Source organism: Pelmatolapia mariae, linkage group LG2 (assembly GCF_036321145.2).
Source record: "Pelmatolapia mariae isolate MD_Pm_ZW linkage group LG2, Pm_UMD_F_2, whole genome shotgun sequence".
Lineage (NCBI taxonomy): Eukaryota > Metazoa > Chordata > Actinopteri > Cichliformes > Cichlidae > Pelmatolapia > Pelmatolapia mariae.
In genome coordinates, this window is record NC_086228.1 from 3,653,077 (window position 1) to 3,674,509 (window position 21,433).

Below are 21,433 nucleotides of genomic sequence, written 5' to 3' on the forward strand. Positions count from 1 at the left end.
GCTGCTCTCCTGACCAAACTTCAGAGGGATTCTCATCCTGTTAGGCTTTATCTTTCTGGTCAAGCTTTTTACCTCCAGCCCAAACTCATGACACATCAGGCAGTAGAAATATGAATGTGTACATCATTTGTAAATTATGCTGTGTATTTTGCACATTCACTGTAACCTCAATTTGTATACAATATTATCAGGAAGGTAAAATACGATATATGCTCTCCTTCACCACTGAATGAAAGTGTTTGTGAAAGTGCTAAATGAGTTTTATGACTATATGTTCAGCAGTAACCATATCCATATAATGCATGAACATAAGTGAAAAACAGCCAGATGTCATAACATAAACCATATTCCAGATGCCAGCATAATGATGAATGGAAGGCCTGAACCACACCTTCCTAAGGTGGGAGTCAACCAATAGAACCACTACTCCATGTTTATGAATTGCTTTAATTCATAAACATGGAGTGATTATGAAAAAGTGGTATCCAACATGTGTTACAAAGTGACATTTCAAGCTATCACATAATTTTTTAAAGCGTTTGTTCCTGACAATTTCACTTTGTGTGTGGACTGCATGTGCCTGCAACCAACAATAGACTTATCATTTGTGATATATTTTTATTTGTTCATTTTTGCATCTCAGTTTTTTTTTTTTTTTGGTTTTTTTTTTACATTTGTTAAGTGATTTATTTTTGCAAATGTACAAAAAACTCAACCCATATGGGATGCTTCAGCCAAAGGGGGAACATGTATTAGTGATAAAGTTTAAATATCCCAGGGTCAGACATTCAAAGGGCAAGAATACAATGTGCTATTGTGAACTTGAAATGTGTTCACCCTGTTGTTAGCGCCACCATTTTCTCATAATTTTTCCATGACCCTATTTCCTTGAGGGCAAGGGTCAGCTCCTTGTCACTTCTGCTTCTCTTGTTTTTGGACTTTCACCATACAGTGTTGAGTCATCTTGCTTCCTCAGTTTCAGAAGTTGTGTTGCTCCTACAGGTTTTATAGTCCGTGACTGAATGATTAGAAGTCCAAAATATACAAACAAGATGTACCGAGGCAAACAGAGCTCTTCCTAGTTAATTGGAAATCTAAAACAGCTGATTATAATCAATTATCCACTCTGCATAGCATTGCGTTGGATATATTTGGATATATTTAATTACAAGAGCAGCTATTGTGTAGACAATGTCACACTTGAGAGGAAGCAAGTAAGAGGACAACGCTGGAGGAAGAAAATTAAACTGCCAGTAAACATGATTAATTCAAGTCGAGGACATAATCAGTTTTCTTTTTTTAACGCAAAAACAGGCAACACACATTTTTTTATGTAATGAGCATCTTCCTGTGCTGGCTGTGGCTGAAGTCAAAGCTGTGCACTAATTCCCACATTGGTTGTCAAGATGCTCAGCCCCTCCCCATGTCTACGTGTTCTCAAGCAAGACACTGATACCCAAGTTAATTCAATTCCAATTTAATTTTATATATATATATAGAGCACCGTTTCACAACAAGAGTTGCCTCAAGGAGCTATTACCCCTGATGTTAAGCAAGTACCTTGCATGGTAGCTCTGCTACCATTGGTTTGTGTGTTAATATGGGTGAATGAGAAATACATGGTAAGCTGTTGTGTCAAACATCTAAGGTTAGAGGGTGTCATGTAGGTGTGGCTGCGGTGCTTAAGGATTTTCAGCATATCCTGACATTTTATTATCTGCCTGTATAGTCATTCTTGGTATTTTCAACTCAACTTTATGATTCAAAAATACTAATTGTGTTGGGGGATCAGAAAAACAGCCGATCAAATGCCATAGCCTCCTCAAGTACAGTACAATTAGTTTCATATATCGTTAACCTTTTCACTAGTTGAACACCAAATGCCACAGCATAGAGATTCACAATGATGCAGGAAACGCTTGGTCAATACATGTGAAGATTAATAGCACCTGAACCTTCCTCCATAGGACAGTCAACATATAAGGGTTTATTATTGCCCTTAGAGAAGTTGTAAAAAGTATGCAGTGACACTAACAATTTTGGGGTTGGAAATGTGCATTTATGAAGTATATACCTAGTATTATTATGTCATGTTTAAAACAAAAAACAAACACAAAACAATCAATTATTATTTAAGTTAAAGCATTTTAAGCTGGTTAAACAAGGTGTGGCTTGTTTTGTGGTAAATTTCTTAATTGTTATGAAATGGATTCTTACAAATTCATCAGGTGACATTTTCTTATATTTGGCCTGTTAGCCATGACAAAACAGGATGTGTTGCATAACGTACTCACCCTATTGGGCGTATTAGTTCTAATATCTACTAATTATTAAATAAAGTTTATTGTTAAAGTCACTGTCAGTATGATAGTGATTTAAACCTCATTATCAGTAAAGTGATAGTGAAGTTTGAATAACAGGGCAAAACTGCAATTAAAAGCTTGCAGTGTTACTACTGCACTTACATGGCTACATACACAGTGCATTCACTGTGTGCTGTGGGTGTTATCAACTCACCCTTGACAAAGACCCATTTCCACACAGTAGCTGTTTCAGTCATGTATTGTAGAACGACACTAAATCTGTCCTACTATTATAGTGATACTCCAGAAATTACTAGAAACAGTAATTATGTGGGTATTGATTTAAAACATGTACACAAAAACAGGTTTTTCAGTTCCCTGATTTTAGCAGCTCTTATTACATAGCATCAAAATGCAACACAGCTGTTGGTAAGGACTTCATAACTTTGCATTTTGTTTTTATGACAACATACTAGGATAATATTTTCAAATGACTAAGGTCACGAAATGCAACCAGAGTGGAACGCTTGTGGTTTGTTTTATATAATTGTAACTTTTAGCTGTTTTTATATAGGTAAAAAAATTATGCCGTAACAGTAGGCTAAAGGCATTACGTAAGCTTGTGGAACATATAATGTAGACATTTATTTCACTGATCGATCCAGTGGAATAAACATATATAAACAGATGGATTGCTAACAGATACAGGAATGACATGTGTGCATCAAAGGAAGACTTTTTAAGAAGAAACTTTTCATTTGTGGTACTTTCAGTTTAACAGGTTTTTCCTTTGGATCTCCCGCAGTGGCAGGAGGTAGAGGAGGTGGTCCTTACAATCAATCAACCAAGTTTAACCAATCAGAAGTAAGTGAACGTTTAACAAGGGAGCTCTAAATAGACATAAGATGAAACAGTTTGTTTTTAAGATAATGAATAAAGTTAATCATTCACTGTCTGTTGTTCTTTGATTCAAGTAAAGGCATTCTAGTGGATTACCAGATGAAAATGAGCCTAACAGGTTCCTTAAGTCAACTGAATAAATTTAAAAGCCTATTATGTAATAACAGATCTCGAGAAATGCCTTAAATACCCCAATCTCACTATAGCTGATTACTCAGTGTAGAAATATCAGATGTACATCAGAGTCTTTCCTTAATGTCTGTCACTCTCTCCCCAAACCATTTTTCCACAAGGGCCAAGAGGAAGCCCACCCACAAGCCTTTCAGCAGATGGAAATAACCTTTCCAGATTGCCCCCGCAGGAGATATAATTATCACAGCCGCCTTGGCTGTTAGTGGAAGTGTTCAACTGGCCGCTCAATACCTTGCCAGGTCCCTCTGTGACGCTGGTTTCCAGCGGTCGCTCATCATTACAGGAACACAGAAACCTTGAACAGGAATGAAAAGAAATATGGCTCCCAGTCATAAATGCACAGTAAGTGAGCAGAGGTCATATCTGTCAGCCTACATGATGCCAAAAGTACAAGGTCTGCAACTGATTAGAGTCTGATCAAAGTACTGAATAACTCTGCTCTCCTAGTTCAGTTTGGTTATGCTGATTTACTGCTGTGGCTCAGAATCACACTGGTGTTTCTATGCTGAATGCAGAGAGACTGACATAAAAGTCTAAATACAGCTAAAAAGTTACACTGCTGCTGCAGCCTAACCAGGGGGTGAACTACTGATGACAGCTATGTGCCAAGCAGCTAGTGTGAGGCATGACAAGCATTTAAAAAGACGCAGTCAAACGGATGGGAAGTTTGAATCTTCCTTCTGGTCCCAGGGCTTTTAAATAAGCTTTGTTCAGGGAATTCATGGATAGTGAGTCTGACTGAGCAATGAAGAGACCTCTTTTGGTCTCAGAAAGTTCTCAAGCTGTGAACCGAAAGAAACACTGTTAAGTGAAAGAATGAGTGAGGAACAGAGATGCAGGGGGCAAATGCAGTTTGTTCATTCCCTACAAGCAGAGTGGATGTGATGTGTCCAACTGACTATTTAAAAAGGAAGGGGAATTCCTTGTGTGCAGGAATTTGTGTGGATTTAGCTCAGTTCTTTCCTAGTACGAGGCCAACTGACGCAAAACAGTTAATGACCAGATACAGCACAGGCGGTGTTTCAATGCTAACTGTTGACTGATGCTTCAGGAGTTGCAAATTTTACAGGCGAATTAAGGTCATGCAAAAATAAAAAAAACACTTCACGTCTTGGTTAGCTTTCTCTCTGTATAAAGTCAGTGGAAGCTTGTTTGCAACCATGACCCACGCCATTGCCACATGACTCGATCGCAGATGCTTCCAAGAACTGCATCAAACAAAAGTGTATATTTTTCTGATAGATGGCGGTGCTCAGGGGAGGATTTCACATCTGATGCAAGGCAAAAGTAAGTGCTACATTTAAGGCGCTGACTGAACTGTGTCACAGTTGTTTTGGGGTTTTTTTTTTTGGGGGGGGGGGGGGGGGGGTGTCACAACATCAGGTGTGCACATGAAGGTGTACTTGGGTCCTGGTCAGGTGTCGGCATCTCTGTGTCTTATGCCTGCATTTGTGCAGCATATAGCACTTTATCTCCCTGTTCCATGGGGCACATGATACCTCTTAGTTACAAGCAGACACCATATGCATTTCCACCAAATGAAACCTTGTACGCCTGAGTGTTCCTGATAGCTGGCAGTTCAGACCAGGACAGCATGGGGCCAAAATTATTCTGGGCCAGAGGGAGACTATTTATACCATAAGCTACTTCTTATCACATGGCAGAACTTGAGAAATAACAATCACTTAGTTTTAAGTGTGGACATATGGTACTCAGGTTATGGAGATCTTGTTTTACAATACTTTGCATTAAAAACGTTTAATATTGTACTTTTCCTATAAATAAAAGCAAAGGTTGTTGTAAAATGTAATATATATGCTAGTGTTGGTGCATTTTAGGTTGACCACATCAGGTTTAGAATAATGGTGAAAAAAAAGGAGATAAGAGCTAGACCTTCTGCTACAGATTTCTAAAAGCTATTCATTCACTCAAGAGCCTTATTCATCAACTGACAACAAAAGCAAAAAAAAAATCGAAAAGTCCTGGAGGGGAAAAAAGGAAAAGCAAAGTTTAGCAGTGTGTGGCAAAGCAATGTCACAGGGCCTAGTTTGTTTGTTTCTTCAGCATGTCAATATCACATTTTTACTGCTCATTTTTCTTCGAGGTGCTATTTTACTCATTTTTCTCAAGCATATGGAGTTTTTGTTAATGTGTTTTCCCACAACAAAAGTACCCTGTCTTTAGCAGTTTTATCAGTGTTTAAACTGGCAAAAATACATCTGTCAGTCACCACCTCTTCCAGTATTTATGACCTAGCACGAGCCAACAGGAACCAATAGAAAGGTGTCAATAGGTCTGGATGGTCTGCTGAGTGGCTCCTGTAGTCGGAAACCAATCTGTGAAGTAGTACACAGATTTCCATACCTGACACCTCCAAAACATTCTACTATCTACGCACGTGGCAGCCGTATGTAGGCCATGTGTTGGGGCTTGGCATGCACAGTGTATATCATTTCTGAAAGCTGGGGAAATTTAAATTACTTTAATCATTCAAAAGGAAAAGAGGCAGCTGCAGCTCTAACTTACAACTCTGAATTTAAAGGTAAGGTTGCACTGGAAAGTGAGTGTAATGAAGCCAAGTGAACGTGTGCCTGAGCAACGCTCTTTAACTGGAGAGTGCTCTGGTAATTGTGTTACCGAGATGCTCTTTTACCACATACTCTTTCTTCCCGCAGGTGTCAAGGCAGCCTTAAATTGCTCACATTTCTATTATACAACTTCTCTTTCACTAACAACCTGAGCCAAGGAGTTTGCCAAATGAGAACAGCATCAACATTAAAACTTAGAGCAAGAAAGTTACACTAATAGATGTGTTCATTTGTACAGATATGAGTCATAAAGTCTTAACTTTAATGTGGGTGTTGTGATATCCCACTGTGTGCTCTCAAGCATATCTTTAATGATGGCAACCAGCCTTTTGCAATTCTATTTTTCCTGAAGGCATCATTATTGCCACAGTGCAAACATCATATCAACGCTTGTTTACAGTACTTTTGCATTCTCTCACGTGCACATTAGAAGCACTATATCAGCTCATTACATATGGAAAGTGTCCTAAATGAGTGTGTTTGGACCGGTTTGGGATTTAGCTTGATTTGGTAGTAAAAAGCATCCCCTACATCCCTTTTCCCCCCTTTCAATTGATTTGTGAATTCAGTTGTGTATGAGGATGACTCACTCCCCTCTTTTTCATTCACCTTTATTGCTGTTCTGCCTGGTTGCTATGCCCACATAAATGCACACAGAGAGCAAAGGGTTAGGAAAAGACAAGATCTGGCCTTGTCATCCTTTACTTAGTAGAAAACCTAAAAGCGAAACGACAAAAGAGCCACAATTAAAGGCTTCCCGGGCAGAGAAGACATTCAGTGAAAGGCTTGAAAAGAACATAGCCTTTCTTAAAAATGAGGAAAATATTTTTTATTAAATGTTGCCATTAGGAGCACAATATATCTCATCTTCCTGGTTGCTAACTGCTTCTGAAATGTTTTGATGTTTATTATTATTATTGAAACACCATTCTGTAAGCTGCACAACCAGTTAGAGGACTTTTTTTTTCTACCCAAACTGTAATCAAAGGCAATAATGATTTTCATTTTCAAGTCATATCCCAGTAGAGTGGCAATTAGCAGATGCCCTATTTTGGGAGCAGAAACAGAACATTGGCTACCTTGTGAGTACATACGCAGCCTCGGTCCTCTAACTCAAGCCAATCAGACCCATGCGGAGATTAAAGCCAAGAACTTGGTGTGGGGTGCGACTTGAAAGAGTTCCACATCAAAACACACCGCTACCTCACTCGACTAGAGGAGATAAAAATCTACTGATCTTGTATCTCACTGTGTCATCACTGCTAAACACATTTAAAACCTTTGAGTTACAGTTTGTGTAGCATTTATAAGCTAATCTTTGGCTATCTCTCACAGGCCCTTGTGGCAGTTTATTGATCAAACATGTCTACTTTTTTATTTTTTCTTTATGCTAAAATGTGAAATAAAGATTTCTTTTTAACCAGTGTTGGGGTCATTACTCAGTGTTAACCATTACTCGTTAATGTCCTTAAAAGTAACACAGTACTTTACCTAATTATTTGAGAGTAATGTGATACACTAATCGTTACATTACTTTCTCATTAGTTCAGTGATTCAGTTCATTTATTTATTTCTCAATAAATGAACTGAATCACATTTTCTCATGCTTACCAGTTAACAATATCAACCTGAGGCTACATTTCCACATACTAAGACAAATCACTAAGCTGACAGCGCAACACAATGATGAAACCACACTAAAGACTTCACAGCGACTGTGAACAGGTAGAAATGGAGGCTGCAAGCATGATTGCTCATCACTGCCTTTGTTACATCATGAAGTTCAGGTCTGACTGCTGGGCTGGGGCTGACACAGGTTTATCATCACTGTGGGTTCTTGGTTAGCTTTGTGTTAGCATGGTTTCTGTGCACATGATTGCAAAGAGCTAAAGTTGTGTCAGCAGTATAATGTGATTGTTTCTGTCCTTGATGGAGTTTACACTTTACTGTCATGCTCTTGTCATTATGTGCAGTAAAAATAAGAGTAAAGTGTCTATATATTTACTCCTTAAAGTCCTTACTCCCATATACTCCATGTTCCTAGGCTTTTGTATCTCTGATTTTTGGAGTCTTGTTTATAATATATTTATATGTTTGTCTTTTGGTTACTTCCTGTTTTACTTTGAAGGTTACTTTTCTGTTGTTTCTTGCTTTGGTTTTGCTTTCTGTTTTTCCCACCTTTATTCTTGTCAGCCCCGCCCTACAAGTCTTCACCTGCATTGATTTTTTGGGGGGCTGTGCAACCTGTCTCAGGCTGGCTAATCAGGCCTTTGTGTTCCTCCTCATGCCCTCTCTTGCCCTGCATTGAGTGATTTCCTTGAGACTTCATGTTTTCTTTCCTTTTCCAGTTTCAAAATTGATAAGTGATAATCTGCCAAAAGGTTATTCCTGATGTTCCTGAATGTATTTTCAGTGTCCAAGATACTGTAGATAGATCAATACTTTGTTGATCCCACAAACACGATCAATTTTAAAAAAATAGTACAGTGTACAATAAACAGCAAAAACACAATAAAAAGTGCCAACAGTGTCTAGTAAGGGCTTTTTACTATGAGATCAAAGAGAAAAAAAACATATATACAACAGTAATAAACAAAGAAAAGTAAAAATTAAGTTAAAAAACATTAAAAGTAACACTGACACTGTGTCAGAGTAGTAGTAGCAATAATAAATATTATATACACTATAAAAACAGCTGCATGAAGATATAGTACCAAAGTATTGGATCATTTATCTGATCTTTATGCTTATAGCCCTGTTTTCATAAATAAGTTGTAGTCAACAGCATTTATACATAAAATGCAGAAATGATGTGTTTTGTCAGCTATCCTTCTGACTGCTTTATTGTCCCTACTCTCTACTCTACATTATTATCGATCTTGTACTTCTTTGCCACTTCAAATATATTTATAGAGCTGGTATTTTGTGTTTGTTGCAATTTCTGCTCCTTTTTTGGCCTGGTCTGCCTTAAAAAGGAGATTTTTAATCTCAATGGGGCATTTTACAAGGATCTAAAAAAATCCCTCTGCCAAAAGCTGATTGCAGATTCTACCTTGTGATGGAAATGTTCTTTCTGGTTTCCAAATGGCTTCATATCATGCATGAGAGATGTGTTTGGCAGATTATAGGTCAACAAGTCATTTACAACAGTTTAAATACCAGCAATCACTTTTTGGCAGATGATCACTTTTTGGTCCAACACCAGTGTTCTTTCCTGGCTTCCAACCGGCTAAACTTCATTAATGTAGCAGCACTTTTCCAGTCTTACTGACCAAAGCACTTAAAGCTGACGCTTCATGCTATATTACTCTACAGTGCTTTACCTCTCTTTCAGTCTGTTTTATGTGCTTAACCTTTTCATATATTTCCCACAAAGCAGCTTCAAACCCAGGATATGCTGAACTTGCTTTCTGGTACAGGCCTCTGTTGGGCTCATTCTGATCAGGGCTTTAAACTGGGTCGTTCTGCCCTGAAGTCTTCCATCTGTCAGTTGAGTTACACAGGTTAAAATAATGACAGTAACATGTTTTGATGTTATAAGTGCAGACTATATTTTTGTATTTTTTTAAATGTCATCATGCAAGGCAAACAGATAGTGGCACTGCAATAAGTAACGGATTGTAGTTGGCCTACAGTATCTAACCTTGACATTTTACAAAAAAAAAAACAAGCTTAGGAACAGAATTCCTTGTACTGTGTTCAAGATTTGACATTACATCAACTGACATCTAATGCATGAGGTTAGAGTTTTTTTCATTTGGTGGCTATATTTTGATTTTAGAAGCTGCTTACTGCACCATGGAAATGTATCCATACACTTTAATCAGTGAATTTTTAATCTGCATCTTAGGAACTGTGACTCTGTGGAACAGCTCACCTGTCTGTTCATTTGCTTTTACATCCCAATCAGTCATTTTTCAATGTGGAACATAATTTATTAGAAGTTATTTATTGGTGTCCGATAACATTTCATCCAACCCTTTCTTTATAAGAGCCATAGCTGGGTTTTGTTGTTTGATGCTGCAGGTATGTCGATGGAAGCAAAAAACTAACTTCAATCATATTAACCGTTTGTCAATACTGAAAACAGCTAGATCAAACTGTAGCAACAATCAAACAACCACAACCTGCTGTGGCTGTTTGATGGAGCTTCCGCAACCTGGTGAGACAGGAGCTGCTGTCTGGAGGTTTCGTGTGGCAGTCGGCTTTGTGTGAGGGAGCTGCCTGTGAGGGACAGTTTAGAAGTGCTGCCGAAACTGCTTGGATAATTGGCCTAAAGTAAGAATATAGTTAAAGACCTTGTTTTCTGTCTTTAAGTCATGCAGTTTTCCCCAGCTTTGATATGCTGACAAAATATGTTTCTGACAGAGATCAGATCCTGAGACTTAGTGCTCACACTGACACATTATATCAACTGGGAACGCGCTTGTTATTTTCGATACAAAATCTTTAATATAATCCCTTTTGACCCAAAGATGGAAACACCTACTTGGTTTCTAAATGAGTGGTTAAAATCATCAGTCAGTGACTTTTTTCCCCTTTAAACAAAACTTGAAGTAAAAATCATAAACCATAAAATCAACATAACATTTGACTCCAGTTGAAGTAAGAACTCTTCACAGAAGTTAGAAAATATGTCTTAGAGTTAATTTTAGATGTTCTTCTTTAAATATTTGTATATTTTCACAGTAAATTATTTATTTTATTGTACTACTTTTTTTTAAATCAGAGAGTAACACCATAAAACAAATTCTGTGAAGAGTAGCATCAGCCTTTTTTAAAAAAACAACAACATATACATAAAAAGATAGCAGCTATCTTTTGTGATAAAGCTCTGGCTTTATCACTGACATACTTAGAATTAGAGCACAGATATTTACCATTAACCAGTGCCTTATTGCACCATTTGGCCCATTTAAGGTCATTATAAACCACTCATTAATGTTTTTTCTGCATCATCATATTTTTATAGTACTAATCTTTTAAGTATAGCTTTTACCTCAATAACCTGTGCCTGACTGTGCATTGATAGTAAGTATAGGAGGTGATGTACTTGAACTGTCTGACTATTATGAAATATGTTTTATTGTGTGCTTCTGTTTATATGTGCTATAAAGAGATAGCACATTTGAAATATCTTATTAAGCAAATAATGTTATTTATATAGGTATTTAAAGAAATACAAAATGGCATACAATAAGAGTGTGAATAACTTAATTCAAATTTTCAAAAATTATATAAAAGAATAAAGTAAGAACTCCACACAAAAGTAAAATAATATTGAACAATGGTTATTTTACCCTTCTTTTAATGCTGATATATTTTTAGTGTAAATTTGCTTTCTCTTTATTTACGTATTTATTTTTTGTGATAAGCACTGGCTTCTTCTTTTGCATTCTTACAAGATATTTATATTATAATACATATATGCAGCATTAAATAGGAGCTTATTAGCATGTATATTAGCCCAGTGTAACCTTTTAAAGTCAATTATAAACCACTTGTTAATGGGGTTTTTTTTCAGTGCATGATCATATTATCAAAGTACTAATCCTTTAACAATGACATTTACCTAAATAACTTCATAGTAAGTATAGCCGGTGATGTACTCAGATGGTGTTACCAAATAGACTATGTTCTCTTTATGTTGTGTCTTTTATGTACGCCTCAAGTTGTGTTATATTGTTGGAGTTTTCTTTCTATTTTTTAGGTTCCTTAATTTATAATCAGATGACTCCCTATGCGCAAGCTCTTGGCCACTTTGGGGGGGGGGATCATTTTTAACAGGAAGAAACCTTTTTTCATATTTCCAAAAATCTAAGAACAACTGTAGTGCCTAGATTTGGTGTATAATTACCAAACATGTGTTTTTAGTTTATAAAGTATCACAGACATTTTCTGTTCTCTGTTACGCTTTCATTGATTGGTCACTGAAAGGTTAGAGCATGAAAACAATGTGGATTATATGTCATAGCCTTGATAGCCACCACATCTGAAGCACAATATGTGAGAATTAAAGCAGCAGCCTCCAGTGTTTGACTGTGCATTGAAAGTAAGTACAGATGGTGTACTGATGTACTGTAACTGTGTTACTATAATGTATGCTGTGCTATTATTTATTATTGCTTTCTTTATATGTACTATGAAGAGGTAGCACATCCAAAATAGCTTGTAACAGCACATAATAAATGTTATTTATATATTTATGTAAAGAAACACAAAATGGCAGGCATTACTAGTGTCTAAATAATTCAGAATTACATCTTTCTAATTCAAGAAGTTCCTCTTCTAAAGCAAAGTTGTTGTTTTATTTTTTAATTAAAATAAACAATGTCTGGGCTACATCTTTAAACATTTATTCTATTCAACAATTATTCATATAATACGAAATCACAAAAGCAGTTACCTCAATGTGATTTATTTCGTAAGGTACAGAACCTACAGTAATAGAGAAATCCCCAACAATGAGCAAACACTTAAGTTGGCAACAGTGGGAAGGAAAAGCTCCCTTTTAAAAGGAAGTAATCTCCAGCAGAACCAGTCTCAGCGATCTGCCGTGACCAGTTGGAAGTGAGAGGAGGAAAAAAAACAAATTATTGAGATCATTAGGTTGCATTCCCAGTCAGTGGTTAAAAAAACAAAGTTAGCACAACCTCTGTCATTTTGATACTAACACGGTATTATTTTTTAGTATTTCCACAACACTAAGAACAAATGTACTGACTAGACTTGGTGTATAATTTCCTGACAGATGTTTTTAGTTTATACAGCATCACAGACATTGTCTCTTCTCTGTTACGCTTACATTGATTGGTCACTGAATGGCTAGAGCATGAAAACAATGTGGATCATATGCTATAGCCTTCATAGTTGACACATCTCAACCTAGTATGTCTAAAATAATATTTTAGACATGCTAGCTCAGTGGTTCCCAAACTTTTTTCGCTAGGCCCCCCTTTGTTTTACAAGAAAATCTTCACCATTCTTTGTTTTCAAACTCTATTGCAGTTTATTTCACTCCTCAAACATTTAGTAAATAATTAAACAAATAAAAGTGGCTGCAATAAATTACAGGTAGCAACAAAATAAACTACTAACTCTTTTACGTACACGGGTATTTTTGAAAACCCAGCCTTTTCTATGTGTTTGGACCTTTTGTCCACAATAAACAGTGTTTTGGATAACCGAAAACGGGGATTTTAAAAACTCCTGCCGGGGTGGAGATTTTTGAAAACAAAGTATTTTGAAGACAAAATACTGTTGCTGTTAAACTTACTATCTGCAGTTTTTACACGCTTACATATACACACGCAGTTACTGTCTCTCCATTTAGAAAGGCAGAGACGTCATGGTGTAATAATTTTACGTGTACTGTAGTTGTCTTTTTCCTGTGTAATAATATTCAACATCGCTATCAATATATTTTTCAAAAAATGCCTCTCTGTGCAAAATGGGTTCAAAAACATTAAAAAAACTGTGGGATACTGTTTGTATCCCAAACAGTTATTATTTGTATCCCACTGTAACTTGACTGTATAAAGAGGTAACATCGCCAAAATTTCAGGAGTACAGTAGTTAGTCATTATAAGAAGTGTTTGTGAAGTAAAAATCAAGAATGTGGGATACTGTTTGTCCGTAATTTGGACAGTCCAGCGCATGCTCCCCACGCAGGGGAAACAAATTCTCCTGAGGATACCTACCTTGGCACTTGTGCAGGTGAAGCCAAAGGGAAGATGTGGTTCATCATATTTTCTTGTCTTTGGCTTGGAAGGAAGTTGGTTTGGAAACATATTTGGTGTTCTTTTTTTTTTTATTCATACCGCGCCCCCCTGCAATGGCTCTGGGGCGCGCCCCCCACTTTGGGAACCACTGTGCTAGCTAATTCTTTCTAACACCATAATCAAAACAACAAATTAAAGAACAGTTTTTTGAGGAATAGTATTCACACTCCTTTAGAGCCCCGTCATATTTGAGAAGTAATACCGGAAAAAAATCCAACAGAAAAACCAGAGTGTCTTATAAGGATACAGACACTGCTGCAACTATAATAATAAACCAAACACTTACATTTCTTGTGATATAAACCAAAGTCAGACAGCACACACTAAGAAAATGAATAAAAAGAAGGCAGGAAATGTTGCTGAGAGGATTTGCAGCTTTTGGAAAGTTAAGTGTTTAGTCACTGGCGTACTAATTTTTCTGTAAAAGCCTGGTTTACGTCTGGATTTATACATTTTTTGTGCAGTCTAGTGCCACTTAAAATAATTGCATAACACACATTTGTTTGCAGAAGAGACGTCATTAGAGCCCTGACTAAGCATGAAAAATAGGACCTTATCACCCAACCCATGCCCCTATCTATCTGATGAATTGTAAGTACTGGTAGGTAGGAGTAATAATAACATTTCATACAGCAGCACCACCTACAGAAAAACCATTGCTCGATTGTACTGAAATAATTATGAAGTGTTACTCTTATTGTCCACATATAATACAGTAGATAGCAATCCAAGCGCTTACACGCACTTTGTGCCTGTCTGTAATTTTAAATAAAGCCAGCTGTGATAACAGTGGACCAAAACGAGAATCACTTTGATGAACTTTCCGGTCTTGCTTGAGGACAGGACATGCAGTGTTAACTTTACCAGCAGATTCCAGCCTATTCATTAACAGATTATGAGTCAAGGATCATCAGGGCAAAAGTTGTTAAACCATAAAATCATTTGGCTTTGCTCTTGAACTTGTTTTGTAGCAACGACATAGTAAAATTAGCATGACTGGCCACAGTGTACTTCTACGAGACATAAGCGTACGCGGACGAGTGAGACAGTAGAATGCGACACGAGCCGGTCACATCAAGGTGCTTTGTGTTGTAAAGCAGAGGGTATAATAGAGAAAATATGTGTTAGTTTGGAGTAGAGAAAGTATCAGCGTGCCGATGGAAACATTTGAAACCTCTCAAAAGTGCAGTGCTCTACTTGTGCCAAGACACTAACACGGCTAAATAAACTGTTTATTTGATGTTACCCCCATCAAAGTTTATATCAAAGCTCTGCTGGGACTTGAACAAAATTAGAAACTTTTCCACATTCCACACTCGTTTTGATAAAAGGTTTCAGAAAGAAGCCTCACTTTTCCAGTCTAAGTTCACTTACACTGTTCACTAATGGGTTTTCTCATATTTGACGCCAGTTAATAAACACAAATCTTGGATTTATTACATATGCAAATACATTTATTATACTGCATCAGTTAAGAGCTAAATACTTCACCAGAGGCAGTAAGGAATAAATATTTTAAGCTTGCCCATGTACACTGTTTATACTAAAACATCACCCCTGATTAAATGGGCAGACAGAGAATAGCTAAACATGTCTTTCATATCAGAGGTTCTTTTTGTATGTGCCTTCATTCCATGTGCCCATCGTGCTAGCTTAGCTAATGACAATTACCCTCTTTACTCTAAACCCTGCAATTAACTTGCCATTTGTGTCGTTATTGAGCTTGCACACAACTTTTTAACATCAGTGATTGCACTGTATAGTTTAGATAACTTTACTTGTGTTGTTTTACACATAGTTGTTCCTAAGATTATGCCTGAAAATTTTTTAAGAGCGCTTGCTTATCTTTAGTGCTAGCTTTAAACTGGGAAAGTCGTTTTGAAGGCGCACTATTTATCGTCTAACATTTCAGAGACCTGGTTTATTTGTCTCCAAAATGATTTTTGCTTTGTTTTTTTGTTGCTGTTTTTTTTTTCCTTTTAATTTTTCAGTTATACATACAAAAGAGGGGCATTGAGTTATCAGTTTATCTGAAGCACAGACAAATGGCTGCTATTAACCATTGCATGATAGGCTTCGGGTTTTCTACCCAGGTTCTGTTCCAAGATTGGGAGTGATGAATAATGCAGCTTTTTAATTCAGAATTTAACTAAAAGATGCATTAGCACAATCTCTTATATTAGTGTTGTGTTCCAGAGGAGAGTGGATATAATTATAGAATCTGATTGCGCTCCATCTTCACCATCATCTCTGACGTGTTGTTTACGAAATACGAATCAAAGGCATAATAGACTGGCATGCACCTGATCACTCACCTGCATATAAATGGGAATATTTAGCAAGAGCAGAACTGAATCCCAAAGAACCTGTGAGTGAGAACAAGAACAAAGAGGCAGGATGTTCCAGGCCCTCCTTTTTTCTTCTTTTCTCTTCATCTTTTTTATTCCCACAAACCATCTAATTATAACCAATGAACTGGAAGATGTTCATTCTTAACAGGTTTTGAACCTTTTTTTTAAAAAAAAGAAGAAGAAGCCAAATGTTAAGTCCAGTATTTCTGGCTTTGGATGGTGCTTTTGCTACTAATATTCTTTGTGACTTACAGCACACAGAGATAAGAAACTGTGTGCGAGGTGGGGCTGCTGCAAATATTATGGTAAATTACTCCAGAGTTTGTCTGATGTTTTATTGTGTTTTTTTAAACACAGATTATACAGGATGTTGGCCTCTTCCTGACAGCGGTTGCTATAGCAGCAAGATTGCAGATGTACCCACTGAGAACGTTTTGTATATAAGAAAACTAAAACTCGCAAAAACCCCTATAAAACCAGGCAAACTAAACAGAAATGAAAGCAGACTGTGTAACATCAAGGATGCTTAAAAACAGACCCTTTTCTTACTCGACTTGGTGGTGATACTAGTTGCAGCACATGTTGTGCCCGACTAAAACTTACACACATTTTACAATCAGAAGAATAGCATTGATCATTTTGTTACAATGCACTGCAATGGTTTTGATGGTGCTGATGTTATGGTTTTGTACCACCCTCCATAGCAGGACAATGTGGCCTGCTAAGCTACAAGAAGTGCTTTGGAGGAACACAAGAAGGATCCCGATACTCTGGCCCAGCCTGAAAACACTACAGAACGACAGGTTAGCCGTAAAGCATAACCTGCTTTATCCTCCTTTTGGACACTAATGATGTCAATAATATACAAAACAAACACATTGGCTGAAATAAGACTTGACGTTTATTAAAGCCAATATTCCGAGGTCAAAATTCATGGTTGGAGTAGAATCATTTTCTGATAGACTTCTATACAATTTGCTTTCTTTTTGAAATCAGTGTCAAAAGACTGGATGTTTAACCTCCATCCATCATTTACACACAATGACTGGAAGGCTGTTTTAATGTTTGTGGCTGTTCTGTGTAGGTCTTGTTAATGTTGTGGCCCTTGTTCAAGCTGTTTTGGATTGTGTGCTGGGTGAAGAAAATATAATGAATGAACAGCCTCTGTAGACCACAGTTAATTCTCACATCAAAAGATGTGGTTTTTGTCATCTTGGAAATGTGACATGCACACAAAAGGATGATGAAAACTTATTTTCACCTGGATTTTAAGTCCTGGTCGGGAAAAAAAGGCTGTTTTGTGTCCTCTCGCCAGACAATAGTCAGGGAGCACAGCAGCGATAATCCTTCCAGTAATAGGAAGCAAATGAAAATGGGAAAAACATCAAAATAAGCAACAAATATTCATTCTGAGTCCCAATAAAAAAACCAAAAACATATATTTTTTATCATTTTATTATCTAAATTTTCACATTTTTTCTTTGTGAGGATTTTGATGTATACAGATTAGCACCAAATTGAAAGAAAACCTTAAGCACAACTCTAGTGGTTGTAAGTGGTTGCTCTGTTTTGCTGTGGAGGGCTTTTATATGAAATGGTCCACTTGTCTCCATAGAGGTAATGGTCATAAATCAAATGCAAAATGTTACAATGTTTTTCTCGGTAATCAAAATAAAACATTTCTATCCCCATGAGATTGGTCAGGTTGACACTGTTCTTAAAGGTAAAAAAGATAAATGGAATGATTATGACCAAAAATGCCATGTCCAAGCACTCGGGATAGGTTTGAACAAGTAATAAAAAGCCTTTTTAGTGTGTTCGAGACATTGCAAAAAATAATAATAATAATAACATCCTGCACTGATAGGATGCTTGAGTCATAGGTTTTTCTTTAGGATGCATTTTGATTTCGCTGAGCTGAGGCCCCAAATGCAAGACACAGAAATAATGGAATGAAATGGAAAAACAGAGCTTTATTTAGGCTGGTACAAAAAGTCCACAAATATGTCCAAAAATGCAAAGTAAAACTAAAATCCACAAGAGAAGCCAGGCAAAACAAGGGCACAAAGAGAAATCGGGGCTACACATCAGGGAACATGAACAGACATCTTAACAAAGCAAGAGAGGAGAGACAAGCTACAAACACTCCAAGTGCTGACTCCAAGGGAGGACAAACGGCTCGGAGATGAGAGGCAGGTGAAAGTAATTAACAACAGGTGAAAAGAGTCAGGGAATCAAAGGAAAGCAGACAGGAAGTAAAACTAATAGAAGAAGACTTCTCACTAACATGAAAACAGCGGCAACGGAACAGCTGGGGGAACTGAAGAAACCCTGTTCCAGTAAAACACATATGAAAACTACTGAAAGATAAGAGTAGTAGGAATGAGAAGACAATAATATAAAATAAGAATCAACACCCACATAATAAGAAATGAAGCTTTACATCCTAGAATGAAAACATCGGTGGGTGAAGGCACTAGACCACGGGGGCGTACTACAACGCAAGATTAATGGATTACTGAGCCATGCCGAGCTAAAAGTCAGTTTTTGTTGTGTCAGGGAAAAAAAGCTCGGTGGTTACTTATGCTGAGCACACAGCTCATCAAAACCAGGTTCTGGTCAGAGTTTTAGTTTAAAATTAGAAAGAAAGTGGCATTTTTCTCTGGTTCCTTTATTTAAACCATGTTTTTATGTGCGATACAGATTCTGCTCCACAAATACATATTATTCATGCAATTTGTTAAGCAAAACCACCCAAAGTCACGTGAGTGCAAACAGTATGTGACATTGCAGCTGTAATTTGCATGTGTTCAGTTGGTGATGGTGGAAATATATAAATATCTTTTTATGCTTGATTCTAATCGGCTGCCAATTCTCTTTTACATTCCTGGAATTTCAGCTGCTTTTATGTTCTTCTTCATAGGTTTTTATTATCATTTTATAATCACTGACAGGGATGTCAGAAGAGTCACATGACACCTTTTTTTATGTGAGCATGCACAGAGCCCAAAGCAGGAAGACTGGTTTAACAGAAAGCAGATAACAACTGTCATGATACCCATTATCGCTGGCTGGGGTTTTAGATTTTGTAAAGAAAAAGCAAGAAAAACGCAAAGAAACCTGGTTGTGTTGAATTTCCTTTATAGCATACCTCTCACACTAGAGAGCACTATGACACCTTTTTAATGGCAAGAAGATTGTATGGTTGGTTTGAGCTTGACAACATTAACCTGTAAAACAGCAACAACTACAGCATGTAGGACTACACAACAGGAATAGGGCTGAGGCTACATAATACATTACATAAATCCACAGTTCATTACCCATTAAATATGTGCTGTCAGCACTGCTATAGATCATGGGCTGCTGGTCTGCAAGGACATTAGCCGTCAAGCGCAGATGGCGACATCTAAGCGTAGTCTCTGCCACTGGGCAGGTGTAAGTATGATGTAACACTACACCATACCAGCAAGCGCTCTGCCAGACCCACTCACTTTCTGGTATGTAACTCTTTCCATACCATGAGCTGATATTTAAGCATTTATTAGCCAAACTGTCTCACACCCTGTCCATTAAATTCCCAGAACCTGGATGTAAACACCTGCGGACCAGTTGTGCTCCAAAACAGGTTTTGGAACAGATCCAAAAACAAAACTAGGTCATGTGTTTGCGAAGACAATGTGGCTGTGTAGCTTATAGAACACTAGAAACCAGTTTAGTCTTACATGCATTTAAAAATGATTGCTCGTCTGGCATTAATCACACAGAGACACATTTGTACCTCTGATGCTGCGTTGTAGCCAGCACTACACACTCGTAGTATGTGTGTACTTAAGGGTATAAGTGCAGCTGTTCTTTCTCTAGGGAATGCCGATGAGTGCATTGAGCTGAGACAAAACATCATTAGAACCCACTGCAGAATTCTACCAGTCACCAGAGTGTGTGTTACGAGTTTCCCAAGATATTCTAGCTCTGTGTGAAGGTACTTGCACCGATGAATGGGTAGTAAATTTTTTAAAAAAGGTTTAAAAAGGACAGGGAAGCGGTAAGAAGAAAAAGAAAGAAAGAAATGACATGGAAATCGACTGAAACAGCAAACAGCAGCGTTACGTAAGGGAAGAAACTAAGTTCACCAGAACTTGCATGAGTTATGACCATGGGAACATTTTTTCTTTGTTTTCACTTGACTTAAACGTCCTAATTGCGGGGGGAAACATCTCATTTCAATGAAATATTTACTTTTTCACCCTCCACATTATTCCCAAATTCAGATGAGTTTTGTGCGTGTGTGTGCGCGTACAGAATGTACTTGATCTAATCCCACAGTGTTGCTGTATTATGAAGGCTACTAGATTATCCACATCTTGTGCATTCCAGTTGAGCTAAAAGGTCATTAACTTAATGTTTATTTATGACAAATTTTCTTCTATCTATAACCAGGTCAAGTAAACAAACACACACACACACTGTGCATGTAGGTTTTTTTTTCCTTCTTTTTTTAGTGTTTTCATTTTATTCAGCCACACAGTATATCAAATGGACATTCTCCCTTAGCTTTTATAATTGTGCTAAGTTCTGCTATGTTCTTGAGTTCCATCCAACACTGTGTACTTAGTTCTAATGTTCCTCTCAGTGCCATGCCATTGGTACAGATGTGTACACACATGTGCACACGTTGCTTGTGAGTTAGCCACCATATTGGATGTGATACAAACATCGGTTGCAGGGGAAAAATTGCTAGCTGTTGCTAAGGGGTGCTACACCAAAAACCAGTTTGTGATTGCGTTGGTGTCTAGCTGTCATGGTCACCTGTAGTTTTCATGTAAGAAACCAATGTGTCTGGTTGTAGTAAAAGTGCTGCCAACGTGCTGCCTCTTATATTGCCACAGATCCACAATAGTAGACATGTGGCACATAAACCAGATACTGAGAAATCTTGTCTTCAAAGTAAATGTTGTGCCTTTTGAGCTTTACTTTAACTATGAAGGCAGATGTTCTCAGTTTCCTGTTTATGGGGCACAATTTCACTAATGCCTAGAAAGTTGTTGGTGAGAGTTTGCAGACAAGTTGGTGCATTCCATGCAAATTACAGTTGACTGTGGCAGTCTGCTAGCAACCGGTGCTATTATAGTAGCTTATGGTGCAGCACCCCTTAGCAACACCCAACATTTTTTTTCCATTTTTCCCTTTTAACTGGTGGTTGTATCAAATCCAATATGGTAGACAACTCTTGAGCATCATGTGCGTGACATCACACAAGAAGCCTCTGTATCCACTGGCATAGTGCTGACATAAACCCCAATAATCACAAACTTTTT